The sequence below is a fragment of the Sus scrofa genome, chromosome X (assembly GCF_000003025.6).
Source record: "Sus scrofa isolate TJ Tabasco breed Duroc chromosome X, Sscrofa11.1, whole genome shotgun sequence".
In the NCBI taxonomy this organism is placed as follows: Eukaryota; Metazoa; Chordata; class Mammalia; order Artiodactyla; family Suidae; genus Sus; species Sus scrofa.
The window spans coordinates 25,937,095-25,960,803 of NC_010461.5; the positions used below are offsets into that span (position 1 = coordinate 25,937,095).

At 40.4% G+C, this 23,709-nt stretch overlaps 1 protein-coding gene across 2 annotated transcripts in view; it reads left to right on the forward strand.

Annotated features, from left to right (window-relative positions):
• LOC102159844 (melanoma-associated antigen B4-like) overlaps nt 1-23,709 on the forward strand; it is a 134,780-nt gene that overhangs the window by 41,671 nt on the left and 69,400 nt on the right. The window lies entirely within an intron of this gene.

A 23,709-nucleotide genomic window follows, 5' to 3' on the forward strand; every position in this document is an offset into this window, starting at 1 on the left:
TTGGGCAGCTTCCAGTCTGGGGGCTATTACAAATAGTGCTGCTGTGTACATTCTTGTTCATGTCTTTTGGTGCACATGTCTTTTGACCTGTCTCCTTCTTGCTATAATTAGAAGAAAAATTATGAAGTAAAGTGAAAGTACTCAACTAAAAAAGATAGCCCCGAGATGCCACTGTTATTTGGGACTTGCTGTGTGACTAATTGTATTTTGAACACAAACAACTCCCTCTGCTACAGTGCTTTCCCTCAGGAACCCAAACACATTGAGTAACTTAGCAAAATGGCCCCAAGATACTCCTGTTCTCATTTGAAAATCAACCAGATTTCACTTAGGGATGAAAGCAAAATTTAGGATAAAAATATGCAAGCTTAAAGCCATATAAAAGAGCACAGCCAAAACACTCATTAAAATTACTCATGGACAAAAGAGATTTGCACTAATTAAAATGCCTAGTCACTGTAGAGTGGGTTAAGAGGGAAGATTGACTTAATACCAAATGGCGTTATTTTATGGCTTTACATCAAACTTTTAAAATATTTTCAGTTAAGGATATGAAGGGAAGATTAAAAAAAACCTCTTAGGGAAGCAGATAAAATACCACAGACCTAAGGAGATCCATTATAATCATTATGGCAGCATTTTCTATCACATTTATGAATTTGGGCAATTTTTATTGCACTTGTTGTTAAGGGACAATTGAGCAGGTGCCATTTTACGAGCTACTAATTCGTCAGTTATTCCCAAGTGGAGGATCCACACACAAGGGTCAATTATTATGAATCTAATAGAAATGCTGTGATTGGGAAAAATGCAAAGTAACATTAATCTTCCCATTGCTCCCTTGAGCAGAGTTCAGCTGTCAATTTTAGTCCTAAGGAGCTTGGAGACTACCAACATGGCCAGAAGGGTTTTGGATTTGTTACATCAAGGGCAGAGTGAACTGAATATTTTTAATATAAATTTATAAAACAAGTTCCTCCTTTTAACATTATAGGAGTATTTAAAGAAAAAGAAGACTAAATACGAGTCCTGTAATTAAAATATAGACTGTATATTTCAGTATATTATCCTGAGATTTTAACCTTTGAATTCAAAATCAATTTTAGTTGAGACCAAAAGTCCTGATTCTTCTCTGACTTTTATTTCAGTGTTAATGTGATTAAGCATGGAAGATTTTATTCAGATGATAGGGAGTTAATACTCTTACTTCACATGAAAGTCAGAACCACACATCCTTCTAAAAATTGAAACAATGAATGTGGAATATTTAGCACCATCATTACACATTCAGCACTCAATAAGGTTAGCTTCCTTCTAGCATATGTTTGTGTGATATTGACACATAGCTATCATTTACCACATATGGATAGTGCCGTAGAAATAGGAAGAAAAGTAAGGAAAGGTGGCTGGCTTCTTAAGTGCGAGGTAACAACCTCAGTATTTAAGATGTGGTAGCTGATTTCATCCTTTGAGTCATGCTGCAGGTATAACTTACTAAGCTCTCGACATATTACAAAGTTGAGACTCAGCTAGGTTAAATATAATGGTGGACTCAGGAATCAGAGCCATGCCTACATTTCCACTGCACTACTTGCCCTTCTCATTCTAAGTACTGATTCTCAGTAGTTAGGATCCATAATGTCCTATGGAAAAGCTTTCAATGAAAATGTTCATGGCTCACTTGCCAATGCACCAAGAGGTTTTCCAATTCAAGGTTATCATGTCTCATACAGTTTGGACACTGGTAGTGTTTTTTGAGGAATCTCAAGGGATGCCTACCACCTTCCAGTGATGGGTCTTGGGACAAGGAGAGCTCAGTAAGCAGCTAAAGCCTTCATGACCTGGGCTGAGGTCATGAAAGGACAAGACTGCTACAATTCATTTTCTCCAGGCTCACACTGCCTCTCGATTTAGAAGAGTCCACCTCCTCATTTCTTCATTCCTTGCATCCAGTTTGCTGTTATCCCTGTATCCATTCTCTCCCAAGGCCAGACCATCCTCTAAGCTGCTGCCAGAGATCTTGAGGTTTATTAAATGCAAATATGACAGTGTCACTCTGCTCAAAAAAAAAAAAATGCCTTAATCCCCATAGCATTATGACAACTTAGATTAGTGCACAGAAATCAGACCCCTTCTTCCTTTGCTGACATTGCTTCTCTCCTTCTCTCCCTTTACACTCATATCTTTTTCTCTGACCACTCTGAAATATTCAGGATATTTCAGAAAATCCCTCAACATGACAAGCTACTTCATATCTCCAAGCTTTTGTTCATGCCTTTTTAGCTGCGTGGAGTGGACTTCCTTCCCTTTTCTTCTGAGTAAATCCAAATTTGTCTTTCATAGTTCAGCTCTAATATAAACTCATTTAGACCTCCCTGTCTGATTTGTAGGTCTTGTTATCTACTCAAATATGGTAGAATTCCATGGCTGAATTATAATAAACTTGACTCTCTTGCCCATTACATGGTAAGCTTCTTGAGGACAGAGACTATGTTTTCAGGCATGTTATTCTCTATAGAAAGCATGGGAACTTGGCCTCTGTATCTTACCTCTTGAATTAGAATCTAAGCTCAGCCACTTACTGACTGACTTGTCCTTCCTCAGCCTCATTTTTCTCATCTATGAAATGGAACATTACCTACCTTGTAGGGTTATTTTTAGGATTAATTCAGATTAATTTATGTCAGTAAATTACAGTGTCTGCCTATGGTACGTACTCTAAATGTTAGCTATTACTATGATAGGAATAGTAACCACTTATTTAATGAGCAGTCATTCTCTATAGTAGTAATGATCATACATTCAAGAACATTTTAAAAGAGTTTTGAAGGACTCCCACCTTTGTCACACTGATCGCAGAGACTGTTAACAGAAGCTAAAATTTTTGGTATCTATTGGAGAAGAGAAACTAATGTCTTCTAGTATCCTTGTTCCATTTTACAGATGAAGTAACCGAGGCTCTATAACATCAACTGTATTAGTTAGGGTTTGATTAGAGAAGCAGAACCCTTTTGAGTGATATCAGATAAGGGCTTTATTATATGGATTAGATCTTGAGCAGTTGTGAGAGCTAGTGGAGGGGTCTACATAAAGCTGTTGCTTTCGTCTCTGGTGGTGAGTCTGAAGTCACAGCAGGTTAGCAGAACTAGCAGTCAGGGAGAAAAGCTAGATCTGAGGTAAAGGAGCATGAGCACAAATTAGAACCTTCAAAAACAAACTGGAACCCACTGGGACCAATTGGTGTTTATCTCTCACCACCTCCAACCTTGATGGACAGTGCCTTTCTTCATTGAGCTACACATGTGCCTGGCCAAGACAGAGAGACTGAAGGGCAAGAGGTACAGCAGCCAAAGGAGTTGAGAGCTGGTGGCTGCTGGTGCCAGCAAGCTGAACTGGCAGATAAGCAGTAGTGTGTGTGAGCTGCACAGTGCGTGGAGCGCTGCACTGACCTCCAGAGCTGGCTGCTGCTTCACCTAAATCTCATACACATTTCTCTTGTGGCCAGTCTAACCTGGGGAAAGAAATTACTAGAAATGCAGTTCCAGCTTAGATAAATTGGCATCATTTAAAGCCACCACATCAAGTAACAACTCTGGAAATATGCAATTGTAGAGCTTGCCGTAGAACCCAGTGTTCATTTCATTAGATTACTCTCCATCGATAATAGTATCGGTTGCAAGGCTAAAACCATATATTTTACTTTGGAAGGATTAAGTATTAAATTTTTGAAAAGAGACATCAAACCACTGGATTTTCATTTAAAGTCATGCCAGTCTTTCCAGCAATTCTCATGAAATTTGCTTTTGTAGTATCAAATGGTCTGTGAAACCATTTAGGTGCAACATTCTTGCTCAAAATGACATCCATGGTTGAAAAAGTTGGCCTAATACCAGTCCACAAGATGTTTTATTTCCTGACAAGATAGGGAAGGTAGTTTCCAGAATTCTGATCCTTGTGGGAAAGTGCTGAATTGTTCAGTTTTGGTCAAAATCGCACAAACCTATTCACCCATGGAGGCTTTTGGTCTCACAGAGATGGCCTAATCTAAGACCACAAAACCACAAGCAGCCACCAGGTAATTTTTGTCTGATTTTGTGAAACACTCCACACTTTACTACCTAGTAGTGAGGGGAATTTTACCTGTAGGAAAACCTGAATTTCTATGAAACTTTAATTTAAGTAGCTTCATCCAACTACTTACATATTGCTTAAAAAGCTTTGTGAGAAGTTCCTGTCGTGGCTCAGCGGAAACGAATCTGGCTAGCATCCATGAGGATGCAGATTTGATCCCTGACCTCACTCAATGGGCTAAGGATCCGGTGTTGCTGTGAGCTGTGGTATAGGTCACAGATGCAGTTGGGACCTGGTGTTGCTGTGGCTGTGATGCAGGCTGGCAGCTGTAGCTTTGATTCAACCCCTAGCCTGGGAACCTTCATATGCTACAGGTGTGGCCCTAAAAAGACAAAAAAAAAGTTATGTGAAATATAGAATAAACAGAATACTCAACTGAAAGCCCTAAGACTTGTGAAGTACCACCTGTAAGTGGCCCATGAGCTCTGTTTCTGCTCTGACATCTTTGTCTTCTCCTTGAACCATCTCCTCTAACACACTTTGTGATCATTAACTTTATGACAATCAATATTCCCTTACCTCTTTCAATTCTACTTACCTTAATCATAACTTTCTTTAAAGTGCTCGGTGTAGAAAACACATTTCTTCAATTCTTGTTTTGCCTTTCTTGTAGATGATTTAGCTCAAAAACAGCAATCAGTGGTACAATACTTTGTGTACTGTATGCATCTTTAAAATATCCTGATTTATTTATTTTGTATTGGCTTTGAGGAGGAGAGTAAAAACCCTTTAAGTGTGATTGGAAAACATTTTTCCCATGCTAAATGGCTGATTCCAAGAATCCGGCTCCTTTTTTGTGTGGCCAAACCTTTGCTTAAAGGGTTTTGCTTAGGCAAATGAGGTTCTCCATGACCCAGGCAGGGTTGAGCCTAGGGCATATTTGCCTTGTTGAGATAGCGGGATTTCCAGGGGTGGACTCAGATGTCAGAAACCACGATATGAAAATGGGAATTGGTTTCACAGTCCAGTTTTAGGGCAGTGGCTTTTCTGAACTGGTTAGTCAGAGTTCAGCAGTATCTTCAGATTGAGGACCTTCTGCATAGACGCCAGTGTCAGGAATGTGTCTATACAAAACTCATCTCACCTCTTCCCCTGTAACCATTTTTATTCTTCTGGGACCAATTCTGCCTGCCATTCTCGTTAATTCTCTTTGCTATTAAGTGAAACAAGATTATTTACTGCTAATAATCTAATATACCAAAGACGTTTTCATCTCCTAAGATATTCTTTACTATTGAAATAAAGCAGTGGTTAAGACTCTGGGATTTAGAGTCAGCAAGATATAGGCAGAATTTTAGTTTTGCCACTTACTAGCTGTGTACCCATGGGAAAATCAGTTCATGTCTCTGAGCTTGGTTTCCTAAATAATACAATAAAAATAATACCTCAGAACCTTGCTGTGAAAATCAAATGAAATGTCAGTGGATATAGTGATTAGCACTGAGTGAGCATGTCGTAAGTGGTAGCTGTTACTATTTTTAATATTGTTTATACAGAAGTGAAATTATAATGGTACCCGATAGGAGTGGGTTTAAAGAATAGAGTCTAGACTCACATCTTATGTTTATAACCAAGCATCATCATTTATTATGAATTGCCAGACTTTGGTTAAATTGTTTAACCTTTAACCTCCTATGGCTTTGTTTCTTCATCTACAGAATGGGGAGAATATCTACTTTTTAGGGCTACTGAGGGCCAGATAGGTAGATAGTAGATAAATAGATAGATCTTCTTTGACTTATGATGGGGTTATGTCCCAATAAACCCATTGTAAGTCAAAAATGCATTGTATACACCTAACCTACCAAATATCCTAGCTTAGCCTAGCCTACCTTGAACATGTCCAGAGCACTTGTATTAGCAAAATCACTTACACGAAGACTATTTTATAAGACAGTGCTGAATATCTCATGTAATTTATTTACTACTGAGAGTGAAAAACAGAATGCTTGTATGGGTACAGAATGGTTTTGAGGGTATAGGTTGTTTCCCCCATGATTGCGAGGCTGACTGGGAGCTGTTGCTACCCAGCATCACAAGAGAGGATTAGACCACATTATCAGTAGCCCTGAAAAAGATCAAAATTCAGAAGCAGAGTTTTTCACTACCATAAAGTTGAAACATTGTAAGCTAGAGTAGATATATCACTTAAGAAGGTCCTGGTGCATAATAAACACACAATAAATTTAGCTTCCTTCTAATCACCTCTCAGAATGAGACACATACATGCACGCACTCACACATCTGGTTTTAATACATGCATTTTATTTTATTATTTATTTTTTGGCCACACCCACAGCATATGGAAGTTCCCAGGCCAGGGGTTGAATCCAAGTTGGAGCTGCATCCTACACCACAACTGCAGCAACACTAGATCCTTAACTCACTGCCCTGGGCCAGGGATCGAACCGGCACCTCCACAGACACAAAGCCAGTTCATTAACCCACTGTGCCACAGCAGGAACTCCAATACATGCATTTTAATTTTTAGAAATCCTTAAAGAAATACCTGCTCTGATTTAAGGTGACAGGGTAGGAAGAATTAGCCTCTAAGAAAGAAACTGGACACATTTGGTGAGTAGGACAGAGAAAGTGGCTCCATATCTTTTATATGTATCTTTTCCATCTTGCTTTTCCTTTTATTCTGCCAGAAGGTTATTCTAAGGAATATCAGATTGAATTAGGGGCCATCACATTTAAGTGTCAACAAAGTTCAGGAAAAGGAAAAGTTGGAGGTGGCATCACAGATCACTGAGTGTGCATCACTATTATGGAAACTTCTTTAAAAGTACAGAAGTTCAATATTCATCACAGATTTTTCGCTAAGTAGCTTGAGGTCTTAGGAACTAGCATTTTCACTAGCCTGCCAGCGCACATTGAGAAGGGGTATAATTCCATTTAAAAGGAGGTAAAATTCCATTTCTAGAAAATCTAACTCTAAACTCCAGGATTTTAGGGATATCTCTTGTGGCACAACAGGTTAAGGATCCGGTGTTGTCACTGTAGCAGCTTGTGTTGCTGCTGTGGCAAGGGTTTGATCCCTAGCCTGGGTACTTCCACATACTGCCAAGTACAGCCAAAAAAGAAAAAACCCAAGATTTTAGTCAGTACTTCATTTTGATCTTAAAGATTGTGCCCAACTATTTATGTACAAATATTTGTGAATGAACGTTTGCTCTTCTTTTTTTTCTTTTTCGGGCTGAAGCCATGGCATGTGGAAGTTCCCAGGCTAGGGGCTGAACCTGGAGCTGCAGCTGCTGGCCTATACCACAGCCACAGCAACGGCAGATATGAGCCGCATCTGCAACCCACACCACAGCTCACAGCAACACTGGATCCTTAACCCACTGAGCGAGGCCTGGGATCAAACCTGCGTCCTCATGGATACTAGCTGGATTCATTTCTGCTGCACCACAACGGGAACTCCTGAATGTTTGCTCTTGATGAGTGAAAGTTTAGCAGCAGTGTAAATGTCCAAAAATAAGGGATCCGTTAAGTAAACCATGTCAGTCCTATCTTTATGGAAAGCTGTGTAGGCATTAAATTTAAGACATATTTTCTGCAAGTTCATGCTTTAGTGGTAAGTGAAAAGAGAAGATAGTGAAGATATATACATACAGTGTGAATTCATTTTTTCAGAAATATTGTGTTCGTAGATTTTAAAGGAAATATACTAAAATGGTGCTGTGCTTAACCTTAGATAATAGGTTCTAGATAACTTTACAGTTTTCTTTGTGCTCTCTGGTACTTTCAAGATTTTGTGTTAGCTCCATGATTAGAATTTTGAATCATATTTTTTTAAAAGAATATTTTTTAAAAATGAGACATTGGAGAAACAGACTGGAAAGGGTGAAGAACTGGGCAGAATGGTGGAATATTCTGCATGTCTGTGATTCCCAAAGTGGGGTGCCCTGAGGATACAACGCGGTTTGACAACAGGGATTCAGAAAGTCTGAAACTGCGGACAGTCCCTCTCCCCATCCTATGATAAACTTTGATATTCACATGCAAGCGAAGTAAACAAGAATTAGAAAAGGAACAGCAACTATAAAGTCAGGTCTAGGGAAGATTGGGCCAAAAAGAATGAAGTAACAGGGAAACAGAGTTTATTATGTGAGAAAGGGTTATTCTGGGAGCCTACAGCCTCAAGAAAGCTTCTGGTTAAAGCTTCAGTGGGTCTCTTCTGTAGCTCACTGAGGTCCTGGGAGTGACATGACCAGCCATCTCTGACACATCCACAGGGCCTGGCCTGGTTGGACCCTCTGGCTCCTACTGCCAAGTGAAGCTCCATTCCTGGCCCTGGAGCCGTACTGTGGCTCCCCTGTACTGTTTGCCTGCTGTCCCAGGAAGGGTCAGTTCAGCCCAGGGGCAACAGGGATGGCAACCAGTTCCCCAAGCTGATGGATAAGTCTAAGGGTTCCATGTCTGAAAGTACAGAAGAATACAGTCCTCGGCAAGCCAGATCAATAAAAACAAAAGAAAGGAGAAATACACACAATTAGAAATGGAAAATAGGGAAATAATCATGAATATAAAGGGAATTTAAAAATCCTAAGTTTGTATATTGCAAGACTATATAAATATACTAAAAAAAATGGACTGAAATTCATTTTCTAAAAAATATGTAACCAAAAGTCACTCCAGAAGTGTTCCAGGACATAATGCCCAGTGGGAGGCATCTAGAAGCACACCAGTGAATGCTCAGACAGCCCCACCCCCATCCCAGTGAGACTTTTGACACTTAGAAGATGATTCTAAACCCAAATAAATGATTGCAGAATATTATATATATATATATATATATATATAGTTTTAAGATTTAAAATGCCACTATACATGTACTGTAATGCTCAGTAAACACATTTGCCAAGACAACTGTAGTAGGCAAAACAATGGGTCCCCCAAAGATGTCTGTGCTTTAATGCCCAGAAGCTAAACATGTTACCTCACATGGTGAAAGGGAATTTTGGAGATATGAATAAGGATTTGCTAAAGACCTGTGATGGAAAGATCTTTTTGGAGTCCCTAGTGGAGCCAGTCTAATCAAGTGATTCCTTAAAGGCAGAGAACTTTTGTGGGCTGTGGTCAGAGAGAAGTGTGAAAGGAGGGTCCAGGAGATGTGGTGTGAGACGAACTCAGTCTCCCTTTGCTGAACTCAGAGATGGAGGAAGGGGTCCATAAGACAAAGAATGACACCAGTCTCTGAAGCTGGAAAAGCAAGGAAATTAATTCTCCCCTAGAGGCTCCAGTCCCACTGAGATCAGTGCTGAATTTCCAAAGGATAGAACTGGAAGATAATCAATTTGTGTTATTTTAAACCATTAAGTTTGTAGTAATTTCTTATAGCAGCAATATAAGAATAATACAAAAACAAGGCCAAATATTTGCCGGGCGTTAAGCTTTTTGCTAGTATATAGACCCTCTGCCATAATCAGCAAATTACTGCCCTTATCAACAGTGTCATTAAAATCATAAATGTTAATAGTGGAAACACCTTTGGCAATCACCTAATTCAAGACTCAAAGGATAGCTATCATCTCAGATCTGAAGAACTTGGCAGCCAACCCATAGAATCATAAGTTGCGGATTAAAGTCACTAAGTTTTAGGGTGGTTTGTTATGTAGCAAAGGCTGAGAGAATAAGCACTTAGTAAGAATTAGTGGAGTTCCCATCATGGCTCCTTGGTAATGAACCTGACTAGTATCCATGAGGATGCAGGTTCAATCCCTGGCCTTGCTCAATGGGTTAAGGATCTGGTGTTGCCATGAGCCACAGTAAGTCATAGTGTAGGTTTCAGATATGGATCAGATCCCATGTTGCTGTGGCTGTGGACAAGAGCTGTAACTCCGATTCGACCCATAGCCTGGAAATTTCCATATGCCGTGGGGCAGGTGTGGCCCTAAAAAAGGAAAGAAAATAGCTATCCTTTGCTATTAAGTCTCATTGATCAATTACCAACAATGAAATGATTATCCAAATAATCAGAACAATGATTAGCCTAGACCAGAGGCCTTCCTCCTTGGCTATATCTCATTAACTGTATGTGAAACCTTAGCAAGTGGCAGAGGTGATTTTGGTATGCAGCCAGGGTTGTGAGTAATCATTTGATTCGGAGTAATCACTCAGAAGGAGTGGATGTTGGGATGTCAGTCATCAAAGTCATTATACACATGATCACACAGACGGTCAGTAGCAGAGCAGTCATGTTGCCTGCTTCTCCTGAGCCCCTGCCTGCTGCTTGCTTCTATCATTGCATGCTGTGGAAGACGGTGAGACCCTCAGGCATTCACAATAAGTTAATTATTGGGCATATTGTCCAACAGCAGAGGGAAACTTGTTCACACTGTTTTTCTTTGAGCTGCACATATTCTGAGGCAAAATAGAAAACTTCACATGCCATTACTGAGACCTTTTTTCTTTTTTTCCTGCATGCCCAGCAGCTGGTGAGTGTTCAGCATCAGATATGAGAAGTTAAGCTGAATAAACTGGAGGAAAATCTTCTAGAGAAAGCAAGCTCAGCTTTTTTAAAAAAAATGCTAAGTTTGCCGACTCAAGAGCCCGGGACAGCTTAATAAAATTGAACAGAGGAAAACCAATTAAACACTTTAAACTGCTATTCTGGGGCTCACCAAAACAACACAAATCAAAAGACAAAATATTCAATTATTACTAGCAGCTGGATTTTTGTGAGGGTTTTTCGTTGTTGTTGTTAAGCCAAGTTCCCCCTCTTAGTGCTCCTTCCAAGAGGGCTAAGTGATTTTTCAATCTCTGAAAAGTACTTCACTATGGATTTGCCCACAGGGAGATTCAGGGAAGTCCTAATGGGCTAGTGCATAGTGCTGAGCATCCCACTTCTCTTTTCAAAAACGTTCAGGGGCTCCCCATGGCTTGTCAATACCCTTGACCTGGAAGACAAAGCTTTTTGCAGTGTGACTCCCCCCATACCCTTGTAGCTTTTCTCTCTTGTGCTACCTTACTTGTAACCTGAATTCTGGACATATTATAGGTCTCATCATTCCCTGATGAATCCTGTCCTCTGCCACCTCATTTTCTGTGCCCCATCCCATACCCCACTCTTCCACATATCTTCATTGACTAAATACCACATTTTTCAAGACCAACCTCAAATGCTAACTTTGTGAAGCTTTTCCTTATCTTTTGTTGAAACTCACCAGCCATGGACCACCTGGAATACTTCACTGGCTGTAGCTCTGATATGTAGCACCTATCGGAGGAACCATGAGGAACTGGATTTGTGCTAGGTGATTCTAAGGAGGGTTCAAAGAGGAAGTGGTCATTTCTGGACTAGATGCATCAGAAAGTGGGGGTGACTTGGTGATTGGGAATAAGTTTGATAACTTTGCAAACTTGATAACTTTTATTTCAGAGGCAGGAAAATTAAACCAATGCTAGAGTTGGTGGTGAAGAAGCACATATTGCACAGAAGTGGGGGTCATTTAGTCACTTAACTGAGGCAGTGTCCTTGCCTCTGTGGCTATGTCTGATCATTGTTTATGTATAGATTCTGTTTATATGCCTTGGGACATCTCACCTCTCAGGGCTGTTTTTCATCTTTTTAATGTTTAGCAGGTTGTATCCATCTTCTCAAGATTCTCCATAGAACAGAGATGAGGGAAATGCCCCAGAGATATATCAACATAGGCCCTCATACATTGTTCGTTTTTTGTTTCTAGTCGACACTTAAACCTGTTATATTTCACATTAAAAACACAACTTGTTTTAAAAAATCAGGGTGTTTTGCAAAAGAAGAAAATTTGTTATGGCTTGTATATTTGCATAGAAGAAGCTGAATAGCAACTATCCCTCCAATTGACCACAGTCTCAGCCACTCATGCCATGTAGGCTTGTCCATTTATAGTAGACTCATATTCCTTACCGGCTGGTCCCCAGGGAAGTGTGAGAATGCAGTCTTATCTTTTTTTTTTTTTTTTTTTTTTTTTGCTTTTTTAGGGCTGCACCCACAGCATATAGGAGCTCCTAGGCTAGGGGTTGAATCAGAACTGCAGCTGCCTGCCTACGCCACACGCACAGCAATGCCAGATCCAAACCACATCTGTGACCTGCCCCCACAGCTCATGGCAACACTGGATCCTTAACCCACTGAGCAGAGCCAGGTATTGAACTCGTGTCTTCAGAGGTACTAGTTGGGTTCGTTACTGCTGAGCCACAATGAGAACCCCATGCTTCATAGTTAAATAAGGGGCTATATAGAACAGCAGGAAGGATGAAACATGGCCTGTAAGGAACCAAATAGTAAACACTTTAGCCTTTGTGGGTCAGGCAGTCTCTGTCACAATTACTCAACTATGGCATCGCAGAAAGAAGGCAGCCAGAGATAGTACATAAACAAATTATATGGATCCAATAAAACCATTTATGAAAATAAGTTGTGGACAGGATTTCACCCTCAGGACTAGGAGGCCCATTTCTGCCATTTGATCACAAGCTAATGACCATGGCTCAGTTTTGCATTCTCATCTATAAAATGGTAATAATAATAATACTTGCTGTACATGTGAGGGTCCAAATGGAATGTTGTTATGTGAAAAATCTCTTTAAAATATGGAGTGCTGTACACATAAGAGATATTTTTATCTTGTATATTTAGGGGACAGAGCTCTTCATCTTGCTGCAGCAAGATTGTGGAAATGTGCCACATAGATCTCCATCCAAGGAGAGACAGTGAGCGTTGTGCTCAGCCGGCAGCCTCCAGCTGTCGGCTCCTTCAGGGTCAGCCTCAGCTGCTCAGAACTGCCTCGCCCAAGGCAGATATCTTTGTGACTGAGCAAGATGGAAGTAGCAAGTCTCAGCCATTTTGACCTCAACTCTGATAGGCAATACTCACTGCAGAGCTGCTCACCAGATTGACCAAGGCTTTGTGGGATCTGCATGTCAGTCCAGCTTTTCCCTCTGCCCAGTTATGCTTTCTCCCCCTTTTCCTTCATGAGTTGCTCCTTAGTACATATCTTATACTCTAACCTTCATCTTGGGATAAGTTTCTAGAGAGTACAACCTGTTACAAGGATAATTGAGATGCTCTTGTTGTGTGTTTCCTTTCTTCATTCCAAGAACATACCCAGGCCTTGCCTTGGGACCATTTGTGTTCTTTGAAGGTAGTCTCACCTTGTGGCCAAAATCTCTGGTGGGAATAGGCTTGAGCTTTAAGAGTCTAGATGAAGAGATGAGCTGAGAGGGAAGTAGCCAGCCCTGAGGGAATGTGATTGCTCTGGACTAGGAGGTACCAGTGGTTTGATGCCTCTGTTCTATAAGCGTCAAGTCCTGCCCAACAGCTATTTACCAGGACCTTGGAGGAGACCGGAAGAATTATTTAACTCAGAGTCTGGAACTGAGAAATTGGGGTACTGATTCCAGCAAAATCCGTGGGCCCAGAGGACCTCTTCAAGGGACCATGCAGGCTTGAGGAGCCCTTAGATCAGCAAGATGGGAGCTGACAATCAAACTGAGTTTAAACTTTGCAAAGTAAAATAATGTGGTATGTCTGGCATAGCCTAGTTGTTGAATAAAATCCAACACACTGCAGTTCTAGCCCTTTAAAAACATTTTTTTTCAACAACTAAATTCAATGATTTTTGAGAAAATCTGAACAATGTTCAATGACTCATTGATTTCATAAACATACACTAAGTACCTACCATATCCCTGGCATTCTGCCCAGCACACACTGGTAAACGAGGGAGATAGGGTCAGTAAAGAGGCTGCAGCTACTTTTTCTTCTGCTGCTGCCAGCATTGTCTCAGTGCCAGGCATCTGGAGTCATCGGAAGCTGACAGGACCTTCAAACTGTGAAGGGGTCAGCGCTGCCTTCCGCCACTTCTTGGGAGACTCTGATTCACTCCAGTGCAGACAGAGCACCTCAGAGGCTGACTTCTTTTGCCGCCAGCACCTGTAACTCTCTTCCTGAGGGCTTTCTCTAGCCACAAGCACATACTCAGCTCCTGTGCAGGAACAGGCCCTCATTGTGTGGGTGGGAGGAGGGGAGGGTGTGGAATTGATGTCTTTGGGAGCACCCCTCAGCTGTCGCAGATGGGAGTTGGTGGATAAACACCTGCTTGCTGGCCCCTTGGGTGGGAGAACCCTGAGCCGTGCTCTACGCCATCTCCGGGAGATCCGCAGTGGGACTGAACCACAGCTGCCCACAGCAATAATATGCTCATTAACGCAATCTGTCTTGGCTTCCTTCCCTTCCCTGTCCAATTTCCCCACTCCTGTTCCAGAATCACCTAGCAAATAAATTTCTAGCACTTAAATCCTCAGCTTTGTGTCTGTTTCTCGGGAACCTGAACTAAGATTCCTTCAGGCTTGCATCAGCCTAGGGGAAAGGGGCACCATGGCCACTACCATGTCTACCCCAGCACCATATATGCAGGAAGCAGCATCTCTGGGTCATTGTTGATAAATGTGTGCTTATAGCGTAGCAGATCTCTAAGCGCTCTGATGGACAGAGGCTGAAAACAGTAGGCAAGCAATTTGCTCTGTCTTCCTAATTAACAGAAAGTGCATGGGGGCAGATTTGTGTTATTCCTGCTTCCCTCCACACTAAGGAAGGTGCTCAGTGATGGAACTGAGTTTCTTCCCCAGGGACTCAGTCTCTCCTTGAAACTAAGCAGATTTTTTAGGAGTCAGGTAGGTCCCTTAATTCACATTTCGAGTTACTGTCAGGAGCCTGAAGGAATGGTCTTGTGGTCTCTTAAGTGAAAGAATTGAATACCTCTGGTATTTCCATGAAGTCTGTGAGCATTTTATTTTAATGCAAAGTGTCTAAACAGCCATGGTCAAGGATAGTCTAAAGCAGGGGTCAACAAACATTTTCTGAAAAGGGCCGTATAGTGGACCTCTTAGGTTTTGTGGCTGGTCTCCATCATAGCTACCCGATTCTGTCATTCTAGCACAAAAGCAGCAAGAGATATGCATAAATTAATGATTCAAGAGAACTTGATTCACAAAAACAGGTGGCAGCCTAGATTCAGCTCACAGGACTTAGTTTTCTGATCTTTAGTCTAAGGCAGTATTGTCAAATGGAACTTCCGGCAGGATGAAAATATCCTATAGTCTGAGATATCCACTACGATAGCTAATATGTGGTTAGTGCTATTAAGGATGTGAACTTTATTTCATTTACATTTAATAGGCACATAGTGACTATCACACTGGACACTGTGTGGTGTGGTTTGGCCAATCCTGGCAGACCCCTGACCATTTAATCATGTTCCTATCAACATTTCTGCCCCAACTGCTTATTCATTGGGAAACACAATGTGGGAACCAATGAAAGTGAGAACAACATATGTTCTGTCTTCCCAGTGAACCTGACAGCCTCGCATTTGCTTTCAGTGTGGTTGGCTGAGCATCATACATATGGAGGAGACAAGCCATTATTTCTCCCTGGGCATGCTAAGGCATGGGTAAAGCTCTTAGGTGTGTAGTTCATGAGCTGTAGTGTCTCTGCCAGTAATTCAGATATCTTCGGGTGATCGTAGGTTTTAGTACAGGTCTCATCAAGGTTGGGGCTTAAGTTTTCCTCCTCAATAGGTTTTTTCATTTTATTAGCGCTGGCAGCTCCCAAATTCTGACCTTTTAGCAATTGATGACTCAATTTTGGCAAGCTCAGTTTCCATGCTATCCCCTCTCCTTTTCAAAGTTTGCTTTTCTAAACCAGCCTAACAGGGATCATTTCAGTGCACAATGAAGTGAGCACTTATTGAGCAATAAACTTGTGGATTTATGCTTATGGGTTTCCAGAAGCAACTTTGCCACAATCCCGTGAAATCTTGCTCACAGTTCATTGAGCTCTGACTGGATCTTGAGTTATAGTTGATACTCCAAACAGAAAGTACGTTCTATAACTGTATGTTCTTTGGCTTTGGAAAACTATGGATTGCTTTGACAAATTCACTCAGCTAGAACTGGAATAACTCTTTATATCCTGGATCACACAGTTCTAAGGTGCACTGTGTTTTATGAGTAATTTATATGTAGGAAAGTACACATACCAAAATTTGATGTGTCTTCAAAGCTCAACATAGCCATGGAAGCAGCATGTGATCATTCCCAGCAAGGTAGTTGGGAAGCACTATCTTTACCTTTAACTGTATAGGTTGTTGTGCTTTTTTTTCTGTTTTTCTTTATTTTATTTCTTTGGTTTTTAACTTCACATTAACTGAATCAATCAATATACACTATATCTGGATTCTTTCATTTGTGAGATTCATCTGATCCATTTTCTGCATAAAGTTATAGAATATTTGTTCTCATGAATATATAATATTCCATTGTTTGGATGTTCCTCAATTTATCCATTCAACTCTAGATGAATATTTGTATGGTTTCTAAAGGTTGGAACAATTATAAACAGTACTTCTACAAACATTGTGGTACATGTCTCTGGTGCACGTATGCAGAATTTCTGAATCATCAGATGTGCATATACTCGTTTTAGGAGATCCTGCCAATCTTCTAAAATGGCTAAACCATTTCACACTCCCATATATAACATATGAAAATTCCAGTTACTCTTAAATCCTTATCAACACATCATTTTTTATTTTAACTATTTTACTTGACATGTGGCACCTCATTATGGTATTAATTGGTATTTTCTTAATGATGGATAAAGTTGAACACCTTTTTATATCTGTATCAGCCATGTGGTTATCTTTTTTTTGTGAAGTGTCTGTTGAGGACTTTTGCCCAGTTTTTAATTGGATCAACTGCTTTTCTTTATTTAATTTTTGAATTTAGTCTTTGAATATATAATATAGTTATAAGTTAAAAAACAAAACATTTAAAAATATATAGCAAGATATATCCCTCCTACTTTTGTCTCAAATTCCGCCAAGTCCCACTCTTCCCCTCCCCATGAGGAATCACTTTTTACAGTTTTGGTATTTTATTATTTTCCTATGCTTTCAGGGCTGCTTTATTGAGTATGCTCCTATTTAAACATGAAACAATTTTTTTTTTGTCTTTTTGTCTTTCCTAGGGCCGAACCTGTGGCATATGGAGGTTCCCAGCCTAGGGGTCTAATCGGAGCTGAAGCTGCCAGCCTACGCCAGAGCCACAGCAATGCGAGATCTGAGCCTCGTCTGTGACCTACACCACAGCTCACGGCAACACCAGATCCTTAACCCACTGAGCGAGGCCAAGGATCTAACCCACAACCTCATGGTTACTAGTCAGGTTTGTTAACCACTGAGCCACAGCAGGAACTCCAAGAAACAAATTTTCCATAGGAATCAGAAAATCAGGACAGTGGCCCCACTTTGAACAATGCAGGAGGTAGGGGGTTAAATAATTAATTTTTATCTATTATAGAATTTTTTGCACTGTCAATGCTATATTAACAGCAATTAAGATGATAGCCATTATATACAATCATAGGACAAGAAGCTGAAGCATAATTTGCAGATCATCCCAGATCTGAAAGAGAGGATATATACATGTTATATAGTGCAGCTATTTTGTCAGAACTAAGCAAGTGGGAATTTTAAACATAAAGCTTGAAAACCAAATATCTAGGTTGTAGGACAGTCTGTTCATCTTCTAAGCTGTAAATTCTCTGAACAGAAGGATTCATAGGTATTTCAGAACTTATATAAGCAAGGGTGTTTGATTTGCTGCAGATGTGCTGACTTAACTGGGCTGATGCTGGGCTCTTTACTCCCCTGTTCCTCAGCACCTCGCTAGTAGTAAGTTGGACATAGCAAGGTGCATTAACTCTTTAGAGCCACCTGGGTAACATTACCACAAAGAAAATTAGTGTAAAGATTGCTTTATCTATAAATGTTTCTTTTTGTAAGCTTACTGAAGTGCTAAAGTTCTATTTCCAAGTAGAATCAAATAACCTATTCATGAAAACTTTGGATTTCTGTATGTGCCCAGTGCCACAATGGTCATATATCAAACTTTGGGAGAAAAGCCCCATGTACTCTACAAGAGTTATTTACCAAGGGTGAAATGTTGTCAAAAGTAGCGTATAGATAAAGCACTTATGGTCACAAGTGATAAAATTTATGTTTCAGACAATTAAAAAAAACTTAGAGCACAAAATGATCCAACGATCAGCTATAGTAGACATGTGGGAAAGCCCTTGGACTTCCCTTAGACTTATATCTGGGAGAACTCCAGATACAGATGTGCACCTGTGGGGAATACTGGTTGGCCTTTGGGAATTGACCTTGTACTTGGAGTATGTTAGGTTCTTATTTTCCCAGGAAGGGCCTCCTAGCACCTTTTATCTCTCCCCAAGAGAAAAAAAATCCAACTAGAGCTACTCCTGAGTCAGAGAAGCAACTGAATATAGGTGTAATCACATGATTCAAATGCCAACAGATAGGAATAAACAGGTGACTAGTTCAGCTAAAGCTAGGTGCCATACAACAGAAGACAAATCTGGTAGTTATTGAGGCATCTGAGCTAGGTGCCAAGTCTCTTGAAGGATTTCTGACAACATCTTAAATAAACACTCTTTTTTTTTGTTTTTGTTTTTTTGGTCTTTTTGCCATTTCTTGGGCTGCTGCCCCTGCATATGGAGGTTCCCAGGCTATAGGTCTAATCGGAGCCGTGGCCACTGACCTATGCCAGAGCCACAGCAACGCGGGATCGAGCCGCGTCTGCGACCTACACCATAGCTCAAGGCAACGCTGGATCCTTAAGCCACTGAGCAAGGCCAGGGACTAAACCCGCAACCTCATGGTTCCTAGTCGGACTTGTTAACTACTGAGCCACAATGGTAACTCCTCATTAATTTTAATGAAAACTGAAGTCTGATAATCATTGCATTCAGGTATTTAGATTCATAATATGTATTATATATCGACACACTTACATAGTATATTAAATATTTTGCAGCAACCAGGAAAACTCCTTAGTTATACATAAAATTATATAACTATAATATTTTTAGAGCACTCCATAATTTCAAATCATAAATCAATTCGCAGAGTTTCTTTAACAGCCTTGATTAAATAAGGCAATCTGTTAGGCCAAGACACATCTAAAATTTGTGGGTCCCAGAGAAAGCTGTAAATCAGGCTAGCAGAGAAATAATACATGTTCTGTTCTCCTACCTTGAGCAGTAAAGAAAAGACTGTCTCCAGCCTGAGCCCCTTTCCTTCCCCTCACCTTGGCTCTGTTCCAAAGGGGGTCACATATGTACTCGTGTGAACACACACATCCATCCTCCATCTCCCCACCTCCTCTGCAAACAGCTACTCCGAAGCCAATTCTGACAACTGGGGGCACACACACCAGCAGTGTGTCCACCTTAAAATGCATGTAACCAATAATAATAATTTTTTAAAAAATCCCGTTTATACCTTGGAAGCTGAAATGTGGTCTAGAATGAGTTGTCAATGAGAAGACTTGAGTTCCAAGTAGACCCCTCGCCCTAGGTAGGGGCATAGTTGGTAGAGGACCAAAGCAGGCCCTCAAAGGTATAGGAAATAAGGCAGGATCTCTCCTTTGCCCTTTCTAACAATAGTACTGCTGCGAGCCTGCTAGGTACACTGGAAAATAACAAAAAGCACAGCTTGTGATTTAATTGATGGAATACACTTCTTAGAAGAATGATTATAACTCTCAGATATACCTTACCAGGAATTTAAAAGGAGTTGCTTAAAGCAATCTCTTTCAATATATGGAAACAGTTCTTCCCTTTAGGAAGTATTAGCAGGAAGCTTCTCTTTAGAAACTTCCCTGATGCCCACATCCCTTCATTATAAACAAAAACTCTTCAGGAGTTCCCGTCGTGGCGCAGTGGTTAACGAATCCAACTAGGAACCATGAGGTTGCGGGTTTGGTCCCTGCCCTTGCTCAGTGGGTTAACGATCCGGCGTTGCCGTGAGCTGTGGTGTAGGTTGCAGACGCGGCTCGGATCCCGCGTTGCTGTGGCTCTGGTGTAGGCCAGTGGCTACAGCTCCGATTCGACCCCTAGCCTGGGAACCTCCATATGCCACGAGAGCAGCCCAAAGAAATAGCAAAAAGGCAAAAAGGCAAAAAAAACAAAAAAAACAAAAAAAACTCTTCAAAGATATTCTTACCACCTATATTAGGAGTCATTTTTTTTTTCTGTAAAGGGCCACATAGTAAATATTTCAGGTTTTGCAGATCATATCTTATTGTTTTTGTTACAAATACTCAACTCTGTGTTTGTAGTACGAAAGCACATCTAGACAATATGTAAACAAATTAGGAATGGCTAGGTTCCAATAAAACCTTATTCACAAATCAGGCAATGGGCTGGATTTGACCATAGGCCGGAGCCTGCCTGATGTATAATTTGACCAAACAAGAAAGAAAGATAGGAGTGGGAGGTAGGAAAAATAAAAATCCTAGGAAAAAGAGACAAATATATATACTCAAAGAGAGAAATGTATTTTTTAAAAGACAGGGAAGATACTGAGTCATATAATGATATACTCAAGGAATGATTGCAGGCATGTGTGCATGCACATGTAACATACACAGAGGTCAGCAGTAGGAAGTACACAAAGGTCAACATGCTGAGCTTATCCTTTAATTGTATTTATATATTTTTATGTATGAATATATATATATTTATATATATATATATTGTATAATGAATGGACGAATACTGCAGTGTTATTTTAAATATTAAACCAATTTCTAACATTTACAAAGTTAAGTCTTTTGAAACCCTCTCTGCCTCATTTTAACATTTTTAAAAATCTAATTTTGTATTCTACAAAAATGAGATTTTGTATTTTATCTTATAAAAAGAGTAGCTAGGAGTTCCCATTGTGGCTTAGAGGTAACAAACCCAGCTAATATCCATGAGGATGTGGGTTCCATCCCTGGCCTTGCTCAGTGGGGTAAGGATCCGGCATTGCCATGAGCTGTGGTGTAGGTTGCAGCCATGGCGTGGACCCCACATTGCTGTGACTGTGGTGTAGGCTGGGAGCTGCAGCTGATTGGACCCCTAGGCTGGGAACTTCTGTATGCCACAAGTACAGTCCTAAAAAGACAAAAAAAAAAAAAAAGAAAAGAAGGAAAGTAGCTAAATTTTCAAATAGCATCCATTTCTTATCACATGTAAGACATTTTCCACCAAAACTTTACAATGCCTTTTTTAAAGTTGAAAAGATGGTTCAAAGAGAAATTATTTTAGAGACTTAGTCTAATTTAATGGAAGGCTAGACTGAGCCTAAGGAATATAACATCCTCAGCAATGAGCTAAACATCAAGGACAGTCATATTTCTTCTCTTGATTCAGGGAAAGAATTACTGGAAAAACACTTTTGATCGAGGAAAATCTTATTGAAACTGGGATCACTTAAGTTTAGGATGCTTTCAATAATGTTATGGACTTCAGCCATTGTTTGCTTTGCTCTCTGTATTCAGCCATAGACATGGTTTTCAAGGGCATCCGGATTGTGTAAAACTTCAGCAAATTTATCCTTGACATTTCAGTGAGAGAAAAATGATATTTGCTAATGTGAGAGCTTATTACACATTGCATTTTACCTTGAGAGAGTGTTGATTCTTTCTGATACATGGATATTCCTGAAAGTTACATTTGACGATAGAAGTTATATTTTAAGTTAGCCTATTACTAGAAAAAAGTACCTTTCTGTAACTGTGGAAAGAGTGTATTGCCTTTCTACACTGCTTCTTTTAAGAGCTGATAGGACTTTTCAGACTTTCTCCACTAAGTATATATATATATATATACTTACTTCCTTTTGGCCACACTCCTTCAATATTTAAGAACTTCATATCAGAGCATTTTCCTATTTCCAGTGTCAAAATATCAATTTCATTCTCTAAAAGGTTGGATAGATGGAATGTTTGGGTTCCAAGACTAGGGGGAAATCCCACTCTAGGAAAGAAAATCTTACAAAACAAATGGAAAAATCTAATGCCAAACTCAGGGTCCATCTTAATATCTATCCAGTGATGTTAAACCCCTTGTTAGGAGTCTAGATTTTCAAAGTTGAAAGAAGCTTTAAAAATCATCTATCCAAATGCCTCCTTTAACATAGAAGAAGAGAGATGACTTACACGAGGTCCTGTGACAATTTGTAGAAGAGGATAAACTCAGATCTTACAGCCCCAGGATCCTTTCTACTTTTCTGTAATACTGCTGCCGTTTTCCATAGTCTTCTTTCCACAGTTAAATCTATCCACTATTTTAAAAAGCATTTAATTCAATGAGATAATCACCTCACATATGTTAGGATGACTATTATAAAAAAATAAGTTGTTGAGGGCATGGGGAAAAGGGAACCTTATACACGGTTGGTTGGAATGTAAATTGGTGCAGATACTAAGAAAAACAGTATAAAGGTCTAATAGACATTAAAAATAGATCTACCATATGATCCAGTAATTCCACTTTTAGGTATATATGCAAAGAAATTGAAATTAAGATCTTAAAGAGATAGCTGCACTCCTGTGTTCATTGCACCATTATTCATAATGGCCAAGATAGGGAAGCAACCCAAGTATCTATCAGATGAATGGATAAGAAAATGTGGTATATAAATACAATTAAATAATATGCAGCCTTTAAAAAAAGGAAATCCCAAAGGACTGAAGCTCAGCATGTCTCCTAAAAACAACAAAATTTACAACTAAATGCTGAGCAATCTTCAACCAAATGGACTGGAAACTTTCAAAAAGATATCCTACTCCAGAAGACAAAGAGGAGGCCACACAAAGAGGTAGGAGGGGCGATTACATGATATAAGAAATCCCATACCTCCCAGTTGGGAGGCCCTACAGACTGGAAAATAACTGGTTCACAGAGACTCTCCTACAGGAGTAAGAGTTCTGAGCCCCACATCGAACTCCCATATGTGGGGAGTTGGCACTGGGAGAAAGAGCCCTGGAGCATCTGCCATTGAAGGCCAGTGGGGCTTATGCACAGGAGCTCCACAGGACTGGGGGAAACAGAGACCCCATTCTTAAAAGGCACATGCAGACTTTCATGTGCACTGGGTCCCAGGGCAAAGCAAATTCTCCATAGGAATCTGGGTCAAACCTGACTGCAGTTCTTGGAGGACCTCCTGGGAAAACAGGGATGAATGTGGCTTGTTCTAGGGGAAGGACATTGGAAGCAAAGCTCTTGGGAGTATTAAGCAGCATGCCTTTCTCTGGAGGTGGCCATTTGGGGAAAATCTGTCCCTACCCATCAGTGCTGAGAAGTCCCAGGCCAAACAACAATCCAGGTGGAATCACAGCCCCACCCCTCAGTAAACAGGCTACCTAAAGACCCCTCAGGCACACAGCTGCCTCTAACATCACCCAGAAACAAAGCCCCACCCACCAGAGGGATAGGAATTAGCTCCACCTACCAGTGGGCAGGCATCAGTCCCTCCCATCAGGAAGCCTACAGCAAGCCCCCATACCAACTTCAGCCACAAGGGGGGCAGACACCAGAAGTAAAAAGGCAACAATTTTGTTATCTGTAAAAAGGTGACCACAAAAAAACCATAAAAAATGAAAAGACAGAGAACTATAACTCAGATGAGGGAGACAGAAAAAACCCTAGAAATACAACTAAGGGATCAGGAGATT